Below are 15,473 nucleotides of genomic sequence, written 5' to 3'. Positions count from 1 at the left end.
CGAAGAGCAAAGATGTCAGCTTGAGGACTAAGGTGTGCCTGACCCAAGCCATGGTATTTTCAATAACCTCATATGCATGCAAAAGCTGGACAATGAATAAGGAAGACTGTAGAAGAATTGATGCTTTTGAGTTATGGTGTTGGAGGAGAATATTGAAAGTGTCATGGGCTGCCAAAAGAACCAATCAATCCGTTTTGGAAGAAGTGCAGCCAGAGTGCTCCTTGGAGGCCAAGATAGTCAAACTTCATGTCTCATACTTTGGACATATTGTCAGGAAGGACCAGTTGCTGGAGAGAGATAACATGTTTGGTAAGGTGGAAGGTCAGAGAAAAAGAGGAAAACCCCCAACGAGATGGATTGGTCAAGTGGCAGCATTGATGGACTCAAGTGTGGCAACAGTAGTGAGGTTGGCCCAGGATCAGGCAGTGTTTCGTTCTGCTGTGCATAAGGTCACTATGGGTCGGTACTGACTCAATGGCACCTAACAGCAACAACCCTGCCACTTTGCTGAATCTTCCAGTGAGTTCCAATAGTTTTTTTTTTTTGTTGAGTCTTTGGGATTTTCTATGTATAGGATTATATCATTTGCTAATAAAGAGAATTTTACTTCTTCTTTGCCAGTTTGGATGCCTTTAATTTCCTTTTTTTGCCTTATAGTTCTGGCTAAGCCTTCCATCACAATATTGAATAGGAGTGGTGATAAAGGGCATCCTTGTCTAGTTTCTGTTTGCAAAGGGAATGCTTTCAGTTTCCCCCATTGATTGTGACATAGGCTGTTGGTTTTGTATATGTGCTTTTAATTATGTTGATGAATTTTCCTTCAATTCCTACTTTGTTGAGTGTTTTTATCAGGAATGGGCGTTGGATTTTGTCAAATGCCTTTTCTACATCAATCAATATAATCATGTGGTTCTTTTCCTTATTTTAAATTTGTATGGTGGATTATGTTGGTTGTTTTTCTAATACTGAACCATCCTTACATTCCAGGTATCAATCCTGCTTGGATTGATGTATTATTTTTTAATATGTTGTTGAATTCTATTGGCTAGGATTTTGTTGAGAATTTTCATCTATGTTCCTGAGGGATATTAGTATATAATTTTCTTTTTTTAGTGGTGTCCTTCCTTGGTTTATACAAAAGTGTTCTGAGGTTTTCCATCCTTTTCTATATTCTGAAATAGTTTGAGTAAAACTGGTGTCAGCTCTTCTCTGAATGTTTGGTAAAATTCACCAGTAAAGTCATCTGGGCCTGGACATTTTTTGCTGGGAGTTTTTGTTTGTTTGTTTGTTTTTTTAATGTTTTATTGTGAATTATGTGATAGTTTACATGGGAGAACATTAGCTTTACATTCATCCTATTGTATATCATTACATTACCATGGTTATAATCCCTTCCATGCATCATCAACCAATCAAATGGTATACCCCGCAAGCCTGCCCCCTGGTTGTCAGCACACAGCTCCTCTCCCTCTCTGGGTCTAGAGTTCCCAGCCACTCCATCTCTCCATGTCATCATCTCTGCTTCCATCTCTGGCGTCACTGCTTCTCTGGGTAGCATTCCATACTCCACTCTTCTCTCTTGATGGTCCCAGGGCCCTCTGCTCCTGGACTTCAAAGTCAACCACTCCCCTCCTTTTGCTACAAAATGTCTACCTTTACATTTCCAACCCTCACAGTCAGTCCTCATAGCAATTATTCACTATTGTATTACATGAGTGCTATCCACATGTCCTTTTATCATTCCCACTCAGACAGTTTGGACACTACTCAGTGGAGATTCTACCTTCCTCCGTGCCCTTTGGATCTAGGCTCCCTCTTGAAAGCTTGTAAGCCAGTCACTTCTTGCCTTTGTAGCTTCCCCCCACCCCATTTTGGGTAGCCAATGTCCAAGTTGCCCATCCCTGTCTACCCTGTGTATTGAGGGGGTGGGAATGATCCTCGCTGTAAAGATTTGTTCCTTCTTTTGAGCTACTGCATCCATAGGTGTAGGTCAAGTTCATCAAATTGTATCAGATTACTCATTTTTTCCTCTTCTTTTTTCTTCTAGTTGAGCTCTGACCATCCAGTCATTGAAGTCAGGTCAAGTGGGTATTATCTGCAAGTGTGGGTGTTCTTATGCATATGCCCTCTCTTATCAGCTGGAGGCTTCATTCTTTGTTGGGAGTTTTTTGATGACCCAATCAATTCTTTTGTTACAGGTTTTCTACTTTACTCAGTAAGTTTAGGTAGGTCCTGTTTCTCCAAAAATGCATCCATTTTCAAATTTGTTGGAGAACAACTCTTCATAGTAGTCTGTAAGAATTGGTTTTCTTGATAAAAGTAATACTCTATAATGGTTACTAGGGGTGGAAGGGAAAGGAAAATTGTGGTGCTGCAGGATAATGCACTAGTCCACAAGGTTGATTTGAACCACAAGGTTGGTGGTTCAAACTCACCAGTGGCGCCTGGGAAATGCTATAAGTTGGCACTGACTCAATGGCACTTAACAACAACATCAACAAAAAGAGTGTGGACACATGTTAACCTGGGTGATGGGGAAAGCAGTTACAACAAGAAGGAGGTTGGCAGAGGAAAGATGAAGGTTGCGGGAGACAGGGAGGAATACCCAATTCAAGTGACTAGAGGTAAATACCGCTAACTGGTGGTACACGGAGGAGATTGCAATCATTGTAATGAAACAAAGTATATGATTTGTTGAATGTAAAGTTTATGATCTGCCATGTAAATCTTCGCTCAATTCACAAGCAAAAGTTTTTTTTTTTTAACAAGAAACCAAATGATGTATTGCATTAAGCAAGTGTACTGCAAAAGACCTCTTTAAAGTGTTAAAGAGCAAAGAAGTCAGAGTAAGGACTAGGTGTGCCTGACCCAAGCCAAGGTATTTTCAGTCACTTCATAGCATGTGAAAGTGGGATGATGAATAAGGAAGACCTTAGAAGAATCAATGCATTTGAATTAAGGTGTTGGGGAAGAATATTGAAAGTACCAGAGCAAGGAGCAAATCTGTCTTGGAAGAAGCATAACCAGAATGCTCCTTAGAAGTGAGGATAGTGAGACTTCATCTGGTGAACACTGGGCATGCGTCAGGAGAGATCAGTCTCTGGAAAAGGACATTATACTTGGCAAAGTAAACAAAAAAGAGGAAGACTCCCATTGAGATGGATTGCCACAGTTGTAACAACAATGGACTCAAACAGAACAATTGTGAAAAGGACTTAGGACTGGGCAGTGTTTTGTTCTGCTATTAGGATCACTGTGAGTTGGAATCCATTCAAAGGCACTGAACAATAACAGGTGCTCAATAAACATTTATTGAATGAAACCACATTTCAAAGGATTCCAAGTTTTGTATTTTTGTTTCAGCAGAAGCCAGAAGAAATTATCAGGAGATAGCAAACCTACATGGGAACATTCAGAATCTCTGCCTCTTTGAATGGTGGGTACCTCAGCTGGGACTTGAAAATCAGTGCTTTCAATTTGCAACCTCTGCTCTAAAAGGAAACTATTTATTAAGCAGTAGCACCCTAGGGAGTTGACAAAAAATTACCCTCTGCATATTCTTCCAGGTTGGTAATTTAGCTTTGTGAGAGCGGTGCTCATTAAAGGTTCATCCAGGCCCAGGTGCTGCTTTCAAGGGCCCAAGGCAATTTATTGATGAGGTAAAATCCTTCAGTCTTGGGGGGAAAAAATCCATAAATACATTTCTAAGAGGAGGATGGGCTGTGCCATGAAATCAAGAACTTGTGAGAGTGTGATTTTGGAAAAGCTGGGAATGAGTGGATTACAGGTAAAGAATGTGGGTATCTGTTTACTTTGGGGTTTGGTTCCTTGGTTCTGGTGTTGGAATTATGGGTGTATATTAGCGTAGTGGTTACGAATCGGGCTGCGAACCTTAAGGTCAGCGGTTCGAAACTACCAGCCGCTCCGCGGGAGAAAGATGAGGCTTTCTACTCCCGTAAGGATTTACACCCTCGGAAACCCTGTACAGGGTCGCTATGGGTCGGAACCGACTCGACGGCACTTAACAACAACAATTCATGTAAAAGGAGCTCTGGTAGCAGAGTGGTTACGAGTTGGGCTGCTAACCTCAAGAGCAGCAGTTTGAAACTACCAGCCATTCTGCGGGAGAAAGATGAGGCTTTCTGCTCCTGTAAAGATTTATAGCCTTGGACCCTGTACAAGGTCGCTATAACCACCACCACTATCCATGTTAAAACGTGTGGATGGGAAGAGAGCAGGGAACATAGATAGCTCTATTGCTGTTAGACTGTTCTTGAGAAGTTTGAGAATGAAGTGGAAGTAAAGGCAGTAGGAAAGTGCTCTGAGAACTAGTCTGCTTAGATCTGGATGGTGTGTGGAAGGTGTGTCTACAGAGGGACTAGCAGACAGGAGATAATTACGCATTTACCACCACCAACCTGAGTATTAGCTAATTATAGGTGCTGGAACCATCTATCCACAAGTGGTAAGGATTTCTTTCTCTGTTTTCATAACCCATTGTTGTTAAGTGCCATCAAGTCTTTCTGACTCATCTTGTTGTTGTTAAGTGCCATCCAGTTGGCCCTGACTCATAGCGACCTTGTATAGAGTTTCCAAGGAGCCGCTGGTGAGTCTGAACCACCCACCTTGTGGTTCAAACAGACCTTGCAGTCCTGTGCTTATCTTACAGCGTCACACCAGAACTTACAAAGCTGTAAATCTTTGTGGGAGCAGAAAGCCTCGTCTTTTTTTTCCCACGGAGTGACTGGTAGGCTTATATGTCCAGCCTTGTGGGTCACAGTCCAGTACTTATCCTACAGAGTCACCACGTTCCCTTTTACAGCCCATGTTCCTGTTAAGTGCTGTGGAGTCAGTTCCGGCTCATAGTGACCCTGTTTACGGTTTCCGAGGAGTGGCTGGTGAGTTTGAACCACCGACCTTGCAGCTCTAACTGACCTTGCAGTCCTGTGCATTAACCCACAGTGCCACACTAGGACTCCTAGGTAGTAAAATATGAAGTGATCAATTGGAAAAAAAATAAAAATTTATAGCAAGGTAGAGAACCAGTTTTCCATTTATGTTTATTTTATTTTTAACTTTTTATTGTGAATTGAGTGAAGGTTTACAAAGCTGATCATCAGTTTTATAGTGAACAAATCACATGCTTTGTTTCATTGCATGTTTGCAGTCCCCTCCAAGTACCAACAGTTAACAGCATTTACCTATATTCACTTAACTATTACAGTCCTCCCTCTGTCTCCTGCTACCTTCATCTTTCCTCTACTAACCTCCCTCTTGCCATATATTGTCTGACTTGTCACCTATATCAACATATGTCTGTTCTCTAGCTCATGAATAAATTTCCCTATCCCCAACTCCCCCCTGCCTGTAACCATCATAGATTCTTTCTTTCGTTTTTGGTTTTGTTTGAACAATTATATAATTCACAGTTTCAAAGTAACAGAGGCATACAACCTTCCCACCTCCCGTCCCAAACCCGTCACTGGAATGAGTCTCTATCTTGAGGAACAAAGATTTGAATATGCTTCCAGAATTCTTCCTTTGGGTATTGGGCTTCTCCTGGTAGAACTGTAGCTCACCTGGACAGTAGCTCACCCTGGGCTGTCCTTCACCCTGAGCTCCAATTTATGTTTAAGTGTAACATTCTTTTGTTGTTCTTCCTCCACTCAGGAATTGACAAATGACAGCCTGCCAAATCCTGCCAAATCCTGCCTATTTCTCTTTGGCCCTTGATCTTTGCATTTGTAAATGATTGAGAAAAAAATCAAAAGAAGAATATTTTATGACATGCAAAAATTATATTAAACTCAAATTTCAGTGTTCTTAAATTAAGTTTTAAGGAGCTCTGGTAGCGTAGTGGTTACGAATCGGGCTGCGAACCTTAAGGTCAGCGGTTCAAAACTACCAGCCGCTCCGCGGGAGAAAGATGAGGCTTTCTACTCCCGTAAAGATTTACACCCTTGGAAACCCTGTACAGGGTCGCTATGGGTCGGACCCGACTCGATGGCACTTAACAACAACAACAACAAAATTAAGTTTTATTGTAATATAGCCACACTCATTCATTTATGTATCATCTATGTGGGTTAATGCACCAGATTGCAAAGCCGTTTGAACTGCAAGGTTCAAGCTTACCAGCTGCTCCTCAGAAACCCTATACAGGGTCACTATGGATCGGAACCGACTCGATGGCACTTCACAACAACAACAATGGTTGTTTTCTAAGGAGCTCTGGTAGCGTAGTGGTTACAAGTCGGGCTGCTAACCTCAAGGTCAGAAGTTCGAAACTACCAGTTATTCTGCTAGAGAAAGATGAGGCTTTCTGCTCCAGTAAAGATTTACAGCTTTGTAAACCCTATGCAGGGTGGCTATTAGTCAGAACTGACTCCATGGCACATAACCACCACCACCACCATGGTTGTTTTCCGGAGTCCTAGTATGGCTCTGTAGGATAAGCACTTGACTACTAACTGCAAGGTTGGCAGTTCAAACCCATCAGCTGCTCCTCAAAAACCCTATACAGGGTCGCTATGGGTTACAACTGATTCGACAGCACTTAACAACAATTGTTGTTTTCTTAGGAGCTCTGGTAGCATAGTGGTGGCTATGAGTCAGGATCAACTCAATGTTCATCCCAACAGCAAGGATGAATACTTACACAGAGGTCTGTGGCCATCAAAGTCGGCATTATGTACCATGTGATTCTATACAGACAGAGTTTGTTGCGCAAACAGTTTAATGCTCAACTACTAGCTTAAAGGTTAGTAGTTCAAACTGGAGGTCCCCCAGAAGACAGTCCTGACTATGTTGTTGTTCAATGCTGTTGAGTTGGTTTTGCCTCACAGCGACTCTGAATAGGGTTTCCAAGGAGCAGTACCGACTTGAAATGCAAGGTCGAGTGCCACACCAGGACTGAGTTTAGTCATGAAAATCATAAGGAACACAGATCTATTCTGCATACATGGCCTTTCCTTGAGTCGGAATCAATTCTACAGCAATTAATAACAGCATTAAAAATATATACAATTAAAAAAAGGAAGAAAAGACTGGCTGGCCTTGTTCCTAAGACAATACTTGCAAAATGGGCAGTCAGAAGTTATTCCAAGGTCAGGGGTTCCCTGGACAAATATAAGTGGGAAATACTATTTTAAATTGAGTCAAACCAATTTCTTTAGTGGGTTAATACAAAATGGGAATCTATTTTAAACAATGGGGAGGAAAGAAGTGGAGGGTTTTGTGCTTGCCAAATTTATTTGACTATGGCAACTGCACCTCCAGCCATCACATTGTTGTTGCTACTACGTGGTGTTCAGTTGGTTCCAACTCAGAGCAACCCTCTGTAGGGCTTCTGAAGAGGGACGAGTTAATGAAATGTTTCATCAAATATAACAGGCTAAAAGGAGCTCTGGTAGCGTAGTGGTTAAGAATCGGGCTGCAAACTGCAAGGTTGGCAGTTCGAAACTACCAGCTGTTCCGCCGGAGAAAGATGAGGCTTTCTGCTCCTGTAAAGATTTACAGCTTCAGAAACCCTGTACAGGGTCGCTATGAGTCAGAACCGACTTCACGGCACATAACAACAACAACAATTTTTATTAGTTGATAATTTTGTGTGGCCCACAAATGACGTTATAAATTTTGGCAGAAAAAGGCTCCTCACTCCTGGACTATGAAACCATTTTCCCTCCCTTTCTATCTCACTCTCTCCTTTTCTTCCTTCCCTGCTCTTCTTCTTCTCCTTCTTCCTAATGGACTCACTTATAATAAGTAATATTCCAGGGAATATGGCTTGTTAGTGTTGTTGTTAAGTGCCATGGCTTCGGCTCTGACTCATAGTGACCCTGTACAGGGTTTCCAAGGAGTGGCTCATGGGTTTGAACCACCGACCTTGCAGTTCAAACAGACCTTGCAGTCCAGCGCATTATCCTGCAGTGCCACACCAGGACTCTAGGCTTGTTGGTAAATGCTGCTAAAGATTAATTTGTGATTTTTATACGTATTTACTAGAGTTGCCTCAGAAGACAGGCCATATATTGTTTTTAGTGCTGTCAAGTTGTTTCCAACTCATAGTGACCTTGTATGGGGTTTTCTGAGGAGCAATTGGTGGGTTTGAACCAATGGCTTTGTGGTTAGCAGTCCAGTACTGATCCTATAGCAAAACACCAGGACTCCCTCTCTCTCTTTCTCTTTTTAAAAATGTTTTATTGTGAATTATGTGATAGTTTACATGGGAGAACATTAGTTTTACATTCATCCTATCATATATCATTACACTGCCATGGTTACAATCCCCTCCATGCATCATCAACCAAACAAAAGGTATACCCTGCCCCCCTGGCCCCCATCCCCCACCGGTCATCAGCATAGAGCCCCTCTCCTTCTCTGGGCCTAAAGTCCCCAGCTGCTCCATCTCTCCACGTCATTATCTCTGCCTCCATTTCAGGCATCACTGCTTTTCTGGGTAGGGTCCCGCTCTCCACTCTTCAGGACTCTCTCTTTATACACATACACACACATACACACATACTCGTGGTGTGGTGCTGTAGGATCAGCACTGGACTTTGAACCACAAGGTTGAAAGTTCAAACCACCAGCTGCTCTTCAGAAACCCTATATAGAATTATTATGAGTTGGACCCACTTGACGGCACTTAACAACAACATACATATATATGTAATAGGAGCTCTGGTAGCATCGTGGTTATGAGTCAGGCTAGAACCTCAAGGTCAGCAGTCTTGAAACTACCAACTGTTCTGCAGAAGAAATATGAGACTTTCTGCTCCTGTAAACATTTACAGCCTTAGAAACCCTGTACACATTGCTATGAGTCAAAACTGACCCCATGGCACATAACCACCACCACCACATACATAATGGAGAGAAAAAAAAATCTATTTAAAAACTACTAGTAGAAATTCTCTCAGAGGGAATCCTGTTTTTTGGTTTCACAAAACACTTTAGTAGGTAATTTGATTGTGAAAAGTCAGGTTCCAGGAACTCGATCTGGAAGATGGAAAACGGACACAAAGAGAGTGTTCAAGAATTCTGCCTTGTACAATGGGTGTCATTTGAGGTTTGGGGCAGTCTAGGAAGGAGACTTGAGAGGAGAGCAGGAGAGAGGAGGGTGAGAAAGGGTCTCTGGGAGCATGAGAAGGAGTCAAGAAACCTGGGGTGGGGCAGGTTCTGTGGGGACAGTTGGCCCATGAGAAACTCCCTCTGGTCTGGAGGACTACAAAACATCAAAGGATGGCCAGGTGTAGCTAGGTGATTTGTGGAAATCTGCACAATAAAATGTGGGGTACCTCGTTCAAAAAACAGAAAACCAAGTGCCACTGTTGTTGAGTCGATTCCAACTCTTAGTGACCCTGAATAGGGTTGGCAAGGAGCAGCTGGTGAGCTTGAACAGCCATCCTTGCAGTTGAAACCAATCTTGTGGTTCAGCACATTAAGCTGCAGCACCACACCAGGACTCCATAGTACCACTGTTGTTGTTATCGTTAATTGTCATTGAGTTGGTTCTGACTCATAGTGACCCTGTATAGGGTTTCCAAGGAAGATCTGGTGAGTTTGAACTGCCAACCTTTCGGGTCAAATCGACTTTGCAGTCCAGCGCATTAACTCACAGCGCTACACCAGGACTCCAAAGTGGCATTAAAGGTATTAAAGTACAACCTTTCCCTTTCTTCTGAAGTTTCTCTCTCAAGCAGTCATGCTGTTTTTCCTTTACGATTTAGTGCCATGCTCCCATGGGGACAGGGATATCCATGTGTGAGTGCAGACCTTCACAGACACCTGGGGTCCTGCCCTGTGATTCCCTGTATGTGCAGACCATTGACCGTATACTCTCCTCCTGCCAGTTGCCAGAACCAAGCCAGGGATGGGGAAGTAGAACCAGGCTTTTCCTTTTCCCGTGGGCCTGCCACTCCAACCCACCGTGGACTGGTGGACCAGGAAGAGTCAGGGGGTGAAGGGTAGCCACTGTCACTGGGTGGGAATGGCCAAGAGGAACTTAGTTGGGACTTGGGGTGCCAGACAACAGGGGAGTGGATAGCAGAGAGGGACAGGGAGTTGGTGGGAGGCAGGACCCCATATGAGTTGAGACTCCCAAGTCCCTGGTGCACACTCCCTTGGCCCATCAGATTTCACTTCCAAGATAAAATCACAAATTTCAAGATGGAGACTACAGAGCTTTAAACAAGTGCAGGCCACTTTTAAGCAAGAGGTTGTGTATCCTCACTGGTTGATGGCCTGTGAAGCTGGCCCTGATGATATCTAATCACTTCTACATTGTGGTTTGTTTTTAAGGAAGTATCCTACACCTCTCTTATTATCCGACACCCTTAGTAAAAGGCTGCTTTATGTTTATTGGCCTTGTGTTGGACCAGTGGTTGCTGTCAGCAAGTCAAAGCAAAAAGGACTGGTTTTGAGTCCATGCCAGTTAAGAGAATAAAATAGTACTCAAGAGGCAAGGCTAGAGATTTAGCATAAGCAAGAGATTGGATAAGAGATGCTTTGAGAACATATTCTCACTGAGCCCAAACAGACATTTTGGGTTTCCAACCATGGAAATGACCACTACCAGCTAGAGGACTTGGAGACACTACCAGCTAGAGGCCAAGGTGGCCAACACTTGGGCTTTACATTGTATGACTTGCGCTTTATGGGAAAATGTTTCCAAAAAATGAGTAAAAATAATCTGAGGCTATTTAACATTCTGTTTTTACTGTATACATTTCTCTATGTGTACATGCACTAGCACATAGGAAACATCTATGGATCTCCTAGAACCCAGATTAGGTAAACCAAACCTCTGGAAGTTTTTCTCAGTAGCACCCTACCCCTCCACCCTTAGATAGGCTTAATCACTTGTTTGCTACCTTTAGGCTTTTCGTATACTTAGTCTAATAAATACCATATTATATCCTAGTGAATCGTCTTTGACTAATTCCTTCCCTACATTTTATTAATGAACTAATTCATGCATTTCACAGATATTTGCTGAGGGCTGTTATGTGACAAGCACTAGCTAGGTCTTAGAATATATTGGTGACTAAGTCAGATGACTTAAAGGTCTGCACTCCCCCATGGATATCCCTGTTCCCAAGGGGCATAGCATTAAATATTAAGAAAAGCATGGCTGGTTGAGAGAGAAATTGCAGAAGAAAAGAAAAAGGCTATCTATTTCATACCTTTAAAGGCACTTTGTTTTCTGCTTTTTGAACAAGAGATCCCACATTTTGTTTTGCATGGAGTTCTACAAATTACCTAGCTGTTCCTGGTCATCAGTGTTGTGATGTTATGTAGTCCTTGCCTGTCAGTTTGTCCTGCTGTGGTGAATTGCATGTTGCTATGGTGCTGGAAACTGTACCACTGGTATTTTAGATAGCAGTAGGGTCACCCATAGTGGGCAGGTTTCTTTGGAACTTCTAGTCTAGGAAGGAGAGGTGGACAACTTCTGAATGGTTAGCCACTGAGAAACTTATTAACAGAAGTGAAGCATTGTCAAATCTACTGCCAGAAGAAGAAGCCCTCTGATTGGAATGCACTCAAAACAGGACTAGGGAAGAGTGGCTTTCTCAAAGTTGAGTTGATCATAATGACGTACGTGAATGGAGCAAAGCTTTTGGGACCTTAATTTTCTGATAGGGCACAACTCAAAATGAGGAGCTACAAACATCCATTAATAATTGGAACATGGAATGTACAAAGTGGTGTGAAGTGCCATTGAGTTGGTTCTGACTCATAGTGACCCTGTATAGGGTTTCTGAGGCTTAAAATCTTTTCAGGAGCAGAAAGCCTCATTTCTCACCCATGGAGCAGCTGGTGGGCTCGAACCATCAATATTATGGTTTGCAGTCCAGTGCTTATTATGTGGAGCCTAGGGAAATTGGAAATGTCAAAACTGAAATGGAATGCACAGAGATTGATATCCTAGACATTAGTGAGCTGAGATGGACTGATATTGATCATTTTGAGTCTGACAATCTTATGGTTTACTATGCCAGGAATGACAAATTGAAGAGGAATGGCATTACGTTAATCATGAAAAAGAACATTTCAAGATCTGTTTTGAAGTATGATGCTGTGACAGGCTAATCCCCATACCACTTCAGGGAAGACCAATCAATACCACTATTATTCAACTTTATGCACCAACCACCAAAGTCAGTGATGATAACATTGATAAAATATGCAGTTAATATGCGCTTAGAATTACTGGTGATTGGAAAGCAAGAGTTATAAACAAAGAGGAAGGATCAGTAGTTGGAAAATATGACCTTGGTAATAGAAACAATGCTGTTGATCACATGATAGAAATTTGCAAGTCCAATAACTTATTCACTGCAAATACCTTTTCCAAATAGCATAAAAGCAATTATACACATGGGCCTCACCAGATGTGACACACAGGAATCTACTAACTACGTCTGAGGGAAGAGATGGTGGAAAAGCTCAGTGTCATCAGTCAAAACAAGACCAGGGGCAGACTGTGGAACAGACCATTAATTACTTATATGCAAGTTCAGGCTGAAGTTGATGAAATTAAAACAAGTCTATGAGAGCAAAAAATGACCTTGACTGCATCACACTTGAATTCAGAGACCATATAAAGAACAGATTTGATGCATTAGACATTAGTGGTTGACGATCAGAAGAGTTGTGGGTCATTTATATCAAGAACATCACACAGGAAGAAAGCAAAAGATCAAGTAAAAGTCAGGAAACAAAGAAAAGACCAAAATTGATTTCAGAAGAGACTCTGAAACTTGCTAAAGCAAAAGGAAAAAATGAGGAAGTAAGAGAGTTAAATTTCAAAGGACAGCTTGAGAAGACAAAGTTGTGTATTATAATCAAATGTGCAAAGATCTGAAATTAGAAAACCAAAAGAGAAGAACATGCTCAGCATTTCTCAAGCTGAAAGAGTTGAAGAAAAAAATTCAAGTCTCAACTTACAATATTGAAGGAGTCCTGATGTGACACTGTAGGATAAGCACTGGTCTACTAATCACAAGGTCAGTGGTTCAAACCCACCAGCTGATTCTCAGAAACCCTATACAAGGTCGCTATGAGTTGGAACCTACTCGATGGTGCTTAACAACAACAACAATGGGCAAAATATTGAATGATGCAGAACTCATCAAGAGAAGATGAAAGAAATACATAGTTGCTGTACTAAAAAGAAATGGTACAACCATTTTAAGACCTTAGAAAACTGATGCATTTAAATTACGGTGTTGAAGAAGAAAATTAAAAGTACCACGGACTACCAGAAGAAAAAACAAATCTGTCTTGGAAGACTTGCAGTCAGAATGCTCCTTAGAAATGAGGTCATTTTTTCATAGCACCTTGTTCTTTTTCTCCATTACACTTATCACAAGTTTTTAAATGCATCTCTCATACTTCAGACATGTTATCAGGAAGGACCTGGAAAAGGACATCAGGCTGTGTAAAGCTGAGGGTCAGCGAAAAAGAGGAAGAGCCCCCCCCCCATGAGATGAATTGACACAGTGGCAGGAACAATGGGCTCAAGTGTAACAATTATGAGGACAGCACAGGACCAGGCAGTGTTTCATTCTGTTGTGCACGGGGTCACCTAACAACAACTATTGTTCAAGTGGCACAATGGTTCAGCACTAGTGAAAGGCTAGTGGTTTCAACCCACCAGAGACTTTGTAGAAGAAAAGTCCTAGCTATCTGTCTTTGTAAAGATTTTGTTGTTGTTGTTAAGTGCCGTTGAGTTGGTTCTGACTCATAGCAATCCTGTATAGGGTTTCTAAGGAGCAGGTGGTGAGTTTGAACTGCTGACCTTGTGGTTCAAACCAACCTCATGGTTGAGAGCTTATCCTACAGCACTAACTATACCAGGTACAACCTAGGAAATTCTATGGAGCAGTTTTACTGTGTCATAGAGGGTCGCTTGAGTCAGGATGGATTCGACAGCACGTAATTACTATTCAAACGAGGCCCTTCCATTGTTTGACTCCATAGACAGTTATTAAACAACCACAAAATGCAAGTGTAATTACAACTTGTTATAAGTGTAATGGAGGAAATAAGCAGGGAACTATGAGAAAATTGCCTCGCCTATATGGGACATTCAAAACTGTTGAACTGGTGAGTAGAAAGGGGAAGGCATTGAAGAAGGAATCGAGGCTTGGGGAGTGGATGAGCAATCAATGACTGAATTCAGTTGGGTAACTTCAAGTCTGGTGCCTCTAGGTCACACCATTTACTTTAGGTCCCAATCAATAATCTCATGACTAGTCGTTAAGTGCCTGTGGGAGAACTTTATGTGTGTGTCTAACAACTTAAACTCATGCTATCCAGTCAATTCCGACTCACAGCAACCCTGGAGGACAGAGCAGAACTGCTTCTTAGGTTTTCTGAGACTGTAACTGTTTGCGGGAGTAGATAGCGTCATCTTTCTCCTGAAGAGAGACTGTTGAATCTGAATTCAATTTGCAGTCAGCAGTCCAACTCTCAACCCACTGAGCTCCTTCCTTCTTAACAACTTTGTTGTCGTTTTTAATTGCCATTGAGTCAGTTCTGACTCATATTGACTTTGTATAGGGTTTATGCGGAGCGACTGGTGGGCTTGACCTGCTGGCCTTGCAGTTCAAACGGACTTTGTGGTCCAGTACTTATTCTTTAGAACTACAGTAGGACTCCTCTTAACAACTTGGTGGTGGTGGTTATGGGCGGGGAAGTCAGTTCTGACTCACAGCGACCCTGCACACGGTTTCTGAGGCTGTAAATCTTTATGGGAACAGAAAGCCTCATCTTCTTCCTGTGGAACAGCTGGTAGTTTCAAACTGCTGACATTAAGATTAGCAGCCTGACTCATAACCACTGCGCTACCAGAGCGCTTTTCTTAAGAACGTAGTCACTTAAATTTTGTGTTAATTAATCAGGCACACTGAGTAATGAGGTCGTGGTGTGGTGCTATATATATATGATAAGCACTGGACTGCTAACCTCAAGGTCAGTGGTTCAAACCCACCAGTTGCTCCTTGGAAACCCTATACAGAGTTGCTGAGTTGAAACTGACTTGACAGCACTTAACGACAACAATGAAGTAATGTAAAGGCGACCCCAGCCACAGTGAGAGCAGTAATAGTTTCTTCTGCAAAATTACCCTGTGTCCCTACCTACAGCTCTTTCTTCCTAAGTCTCTTTGGAAGTTGGTGTGAGCTATACTGGCTGGCCACAGCTTTGGCATTTGTCATTTCCAAAAAATGCTGCTGGAAGCAGAATGGCACAAATAGCTCATTTCCCGTAGACCCCATCTAGCTGGAAGATACCCATCAAAAGGCCTTCTTCTGTGAGGAGGCAGAAAACGGACTCTGTCCTGGGCCAACAGAGTTTACTGGGAGTCTGGTGGAAGTGGATTAATCAATAGCAGATATTCATAGTGACCATGCAGTTTGGGGATAACACCAGATATTCATAGTGACCATGCAGTTTGGGGATAACAC

This window comes from Chrysochloris asiatica, unplaced genomic scaffold, assembly GCF_000296735.1.
Source record: "Chrysochloris asiatica unplaced genomic scaffold, ChrAsi1.0 scaffold00221, whole genome shotgun sequence".
Lineage (NCBI taxonomy): Eukaryota > Metazoa > Chordata > Mammalia > Afrosoricida > Chrysochloridae > Chrysochloris > Chrysochloris asiatica.
The sequence above is the reverse complement of the archived record's forward strand: the minus strand, read 5'-3'. Positions refer to the sequence as shown.